This window comes from Coregonus lavaretus (assembly GCF_964263955.1).
Source record: "Coregonus lavaretus genome assembly, contig: HAP1_SCAFFOLD_48, whole genome shotgun sequence".
NCBI classification, from domain to species: Eukaryota; Metazoa; Chordata; class Actinopteri; order Salmoniformes; family Salmonidae; genus Coregonus; species Coregonus lavaretus.
Window position 1 is genome coordinate 38,291 of NW_028163311.1, and position 5,404 is coordinate 43,694.

Consider the following 5,404-nt stretch of genomic DNA (forward strand, 5'->3'; position numbering starts at 1 on the left):
AATAGAAACGCAACATGCAACAATTTCCAAGATTTTGCTGAGTTACAGTTCATATAAGGAAATCAGTCAATTGAAATAAATGAATTAGGCCCTAATCTATGGATTTCACATGACTGGCCAGGGGCGCAGCCATGGGTGACCCACTTGGGAGCAAGGCCCAGCCAATCGGAATGAGTTTTTCCCCACAAAAGGTCTTTATTACAGACAGAAATACTACTCAGCACCCCGCCCCCCTCCCCTCAGACGATCCTGCAGGTGAAGAAGCCGGATGTGGAGGTCCTGGGCTGGCGTGGTTACATGTGGTCTGCGGTTGTGAGGCCGGTTGGACGTACTGCCAAATTCTCTAAAACGACGTTGAAGGTGGCTTATGGTAGAGAAATAAACATTGAATTCTCTGGCAACAGCTCTGTTGGACATTCCTGCAGTCATCATGACAATTGCACGCGCCCTCAAAACTTGAGACATCTGTGACATTGTGTTGTGTGGCCTTTTATTGTCCCCAGCACAAGGTGCATCTGTGTAATGATCATGCTGTTTAATCAGCTTCTTGATATACCACACCTGTCAGTTGGATGGATTATCTTGACAAAGGCTGAAATGCTCACTAAACAGGATGTAAACAAACTTGTGCACAAAATTTGAGAGAAATAAGCTTTTTGTGCGTATGGAACATTTCTGCAATTTTTATTTCAGGGATTTTTTATTTCAGCTCATGAAACATGGGACCAACCCTTTCCATGTTGCGTTTATTTCCGTCATTAATTCATGTATTTGGAGAACTGTAATGAACTTAATTGATCTGCTAATAAAAAACAAATGTTCTACCTGAATTTGTGCTGGTCAACCTTTGATTTTTCGTTTTCTATACAGTAAATATGCTTTTGTTTGAATCATGGAATTCAAAATGTATATGTCTATTTATCTACTAAAAACGTCACTACACCTCCACATCACCATGGGGACAAGCCAATGTGCCAGCCACCAGTATTCTCACTAATGCATATGTAATGGGTTAAAAAACTTAGACCCCCAACATAAAAAAAATAAAAAAACGATGTTTCTTTTTTCTAGCTAATCCATTTCACTTTGGTATTCTACATGCAATATTTTACATGTAGGAGTTAGTCCGTAGCAGGTGTGTGGTTGTTGGGAGGAAAATATGGAGGAAGTGCTGTTTTGATTCTGATGGCGCGCGGTGGAGTGAAGTTGGTAAGAATGAATGGAACATGGAGCTAAAAGGCCAAAAGTTGTAAACGAACATCGTTTCTTGTCGGAGTGCGTCAACAATTATGTATTTTTTGGGAGACCCATTTGAGGTCAGGAAGATGGTAAAGGAGGCAGTAGGAAAGGTCAATGGAGCTGACCAGGGAGGCAGCCGCTGGAAGCAGCCTAACGACGACTCAGACCGCAGCTCCAGTCCGTCTGTCTTGCGCTGTGTGACCAGCACGTGGAAGGAGGGAACAGAAAGAGGCCGCTGTAGATGTTATGGGTGGAAGATGGCACAATGATCCCATCTGTTGGTAAATGTTAATTACTGCAACTCCAGTGTTTTACCGGTGTACTTGAGATACCCGGATGTATTGCAATATACTGAACAAGACTGGTTACTCGCGTCAATGCCTCTGCCTCGTCATTTAACATTCAAACAGTAGGTGGCGGCAATAGTCCAACTCGGCCATAAAACCTTGAAGAAGAAGAAGCAGTAGAACTGTGCTGTGAAGACAGTAGCTTTTGTGTCCGTTTCAAATGTATTACTACAGGTATGTAATATCGCGTTTAAACTTTCTAATATCGAAAGAACATGTCATAACATGCTAGTTAACAAATCCGTCAAGGTATTATCACGCTTGGTGAAGGTTTTATGTGTTATGTTTGTGTCAAACCGAGTAAAGAACGTGATAAGTCACATCGCTGGAGACTGGGTTTCTGAGGGAATGAAACATTATTTAGTCAAGATAAATTAATAAAGAATCCATTTATTTGAGATTTCTGAATTGGTTTTACATGTTATTGTTTTTTTGGGTACATTGTTTTTAACGATAAAATGGCGGCGCCTCTCGGTCAGCGTCAACGGACTTCAGTGAGAACAGTGTCGGTGCAGAGAGAAAATGTCACGGTCGACCTACTGTTTTGAAGCTGAATGTAATGATTAGCAGTTTTCTACATGTGTAGTAATATTCAGACACATTCAGTTGTTTCTATCTTATCTACATTTGATACTATGGTGTGAATGGGATATAATATTGTTTTTTGCGAGCGAAATCACATTTTATTGGTCATACGCGACAAATACAACGTGTAGACTTTACAGTGAAATGCCTACTTACGAGCCCATTACCAATAATGCATAGTTAAAAAATCAAAGACAAATATTTGATACATTCAAAAGTAAATAGTAGCACATAAAAAACAATAACGAGGCTATATACAAGGAGTACCAGTACCGAGTCAATGTTCAGGGGTAATTAAGGTAATACAGTATGAATCTGCAGGGTTAATTGAGGTAATACAGTATGTACATGTAGGTAGGGTGAAAAGTGACTAGGTAATCAGGATATATCATGAACAGAGTAGCAGCAGCTTATGTGTGTTTGTGGCGTCAATATGCGTGTGTGTGTGTTGAGTGTCAGTGTAGTTTGTGTTGATCAGGAAGTGTGCGTAGAGCCAGTGCAAAACATTTTAGATAAATAATAAAAAGGGGGTCAATGTAAATAGTCCAGGCGGCCATTTTATTAACTGTTCAGCAGTCTTATGGCTTGGGTTACAAATTGTTCAGGAGCCTTTTGGTCCCAGACTTGGCGCTCCGGTACCGCTTGCCTTGTTGTAGTAGAGACAACAGTCTATGATTTGGTTGGCTGGATTATTTGACAATTTTTAGGGCCATCCTCTGACACCGCCTGGTATAGAGGTCCTGGATGGCAGGGAGTTCGGCTCCAGTGAATTACTTGGCCGTACGCACTACCCTCTGTAGCGCCTTGCACTCGAATGCAGAGCAGTTGCCATACCAAGCGGTGATGCAGCCAGTCAAGATGCTCTCAATGGTGCAGCTTTTTGAGGATCTGAGGGCCCATGCCAAAACTTGTCAGCCTCCTGAGGGGTAGGAGGTGTTGTCGTGCCCTCTTCACGACTGTTGGTGTGTTTGGACCATGATAGGTCCTTAGTGACGTGGACACTGAGGAACTAGAAGCTCTCGACCCGCTCCACTATACCCCCGTCAATGTGAATGGGGGGGCGTGTTCTGCCCTCCGTTTCCTGTAGTCCTCCATAAGCTCCTGAGTCTTGCCCATGTCGTCGGTGATCAGGCCTACCACCGTCAGCAAACTTAATGATGGTGTTGAAGTCGTGCGCAGCCACGTAGTCGTGGGTGAACAGGAAGTATAGGAGCACGCGCCCCTGAGAGGCCCCGTGTTAAAGGTCAGCGTGGAGGATGTGTTGTTGCCTACCCTCACCACCTGGGGGCGGCTCGTCAGGAAGTCCAGGAGCCAGTTGCAGAGGGAGGTGTTCAGTCCCAGGGTCCTTAACTTAGTGATGAGCTTGGAGGGCACTATGGTGTTGAACGCTGAGCTGTAGTCAATGAACAACATTCTTACGTGGGTGTGCCTTTTGTCCAGATAGTGCAATAGAGATTACGTCATCTGTGTGGCTGTTGGGGCTGTAGACTAATTGGAGTGGGTTTCTGGGATGATGGTGTTGATGTCAGCCATGACCAACCTTTCAAAGCATTTCATGGCTGCAGATGTGAGTTCTACGGGCTGCAGGTATACAGACTGGGTCAGGGAGAGGTTGAAAATGTCACTGAAGACACTTGCCAGCTGGACAGCACATGCTCAGAGTATGCGTCATGATAATCCGTCTGGCCCGGCGGCCTTGTGAATGTTAACCTGTTTAAAGGTCTGACTGTTTAAAGGCTATGGAGAGCGTGATCATACAGTCGTCCGGAACAGCTGGTGCTTTCACTCATGGTTCAGTGTTGGCTGCCTCGAAGCGAGCATATAAGTCATTTAGCTTGTCTGGTAGGCTCGCGTCACTGGGCAGCTCTCGGCTGGGTTTCCCTTTGTAATCCATAATACTAGTGCTGAGCGATTAGTGCGATTTTTAGGTCAGTTTGGTTTCGGTTCGATTATTAAAAAAGAATCACAGATTTGAGTTTCAATTATTTATTTTTTACATGAAATAAGTAATGAAATAATGACAATGATTTTAGAGCTTTTTAATGGAAATTCCAAAGGCCAAAATAGTGAACATTCAATTGCCAAAACATTGAAAATATTCCTTTGTCTCTGTCAGGTCCACATTTGGTAGACATCAATAGAAAAGTAGAAAGTTACTATGAAAAAACTAAATATTTCAGTTGTGTATATTATACTGAACAAAAATATAAACCTAACATGTAAAGTGTTGCTCCCATGTTTCATGAACTGAAATAAAAGATCCCAGAAATTTTCCATATGCACAAAACGTTTATTTAGCTCAAATTTTGTACAGAAGTCTGCGTGGACATGAGCTGAAATAAAAAATCCCTGAAATAAAAATTCCAGAAATGTTCCATACGCACAAAAAGCTTATTTCTCTCAAATGTTGTGCACAAGTTTGTTTCCATCCCTGTTAGTGAGCATTTCTCCTTTGCCAAGATAATCCATCCACCTGACAGGTGTGGTATATCAAGAAGCTGATTAAACAGCATGATCATTACACAGGTGCACCTTGTGCTGGGGACAACAAAAGAGCACTCTAAAATGTGCAGTTTTGTCACAACACAGATGTCTCAAGTTTTGAGAGAGGGTGCAATTGGCATGCCGACTGCAGGAATAGTCCACCAGAGCTGTTGCCAGAGAATGTAATGTTTATTTCTCTACCATAAGCCGCCTCCAATGTCGTTTTAGAGAATTTGGCAGTATGTCCAACCGGCCTCACAACCGCAGAGCAAGTTTAAACACACCAGCCAAGGACCTCCACATCCGGCTTCTTCACCTGCGGGATCGTCTGAGACCATCCACCTGGACAGCTGATGAAACTAAGGATTAGGTCTGCATGTACTAAAGCCCTTTTGTGGGAGAAAACTCATTCTGACTTGGCTGGGCCCCAGTGGGTGGTCCTCCCATGTTTTTAAAAATGTATAAACTGCCTTAATTTTGCTGGACCCCAGGACGAGTAGCTGCTTGCAGCAGCTAATGGGGATCCATAATAAATACAAATACAAAATGCACCCCTTCCCAGTCATGTGAAATCCATAGATTAGGGCCTAATGAATTTATTTCAATTGACTGATTTCCTTATATGAACAGTAACTCAGTAAAAACGTTGAAATTGTTGCATGTTGCGTTTTATATTTTTGTTCAGTATACTTAGTTTCTATTTGATTACTTGATCGTTTTTTATTCCTTAAGGTCTGTCTGTCAATCAT

At 42.7% G+C, this 5,404-nt stretch overlaps 1 long non-coding RNA gene across 1 annotated transcript; it reads left to right on the plus strand.

Annotated features, from left to right (window-relative positions):
• The first annotated feature begins 1,693 nt into the window (after positions 1-1,693).
• On the plus strand, positions 1,694-5,204 carry LOC311118301. Its single transcript, XR_014611790.1, has 2 exons — positions 1,694-1,760; positions 4,884-5,204. It is a non-coding gene; the product is annotated as an uncharacterized lncRNA (long non-coding RNA).
• Positions 5,205-5,404: the final 200 nt, after the last annotated feature.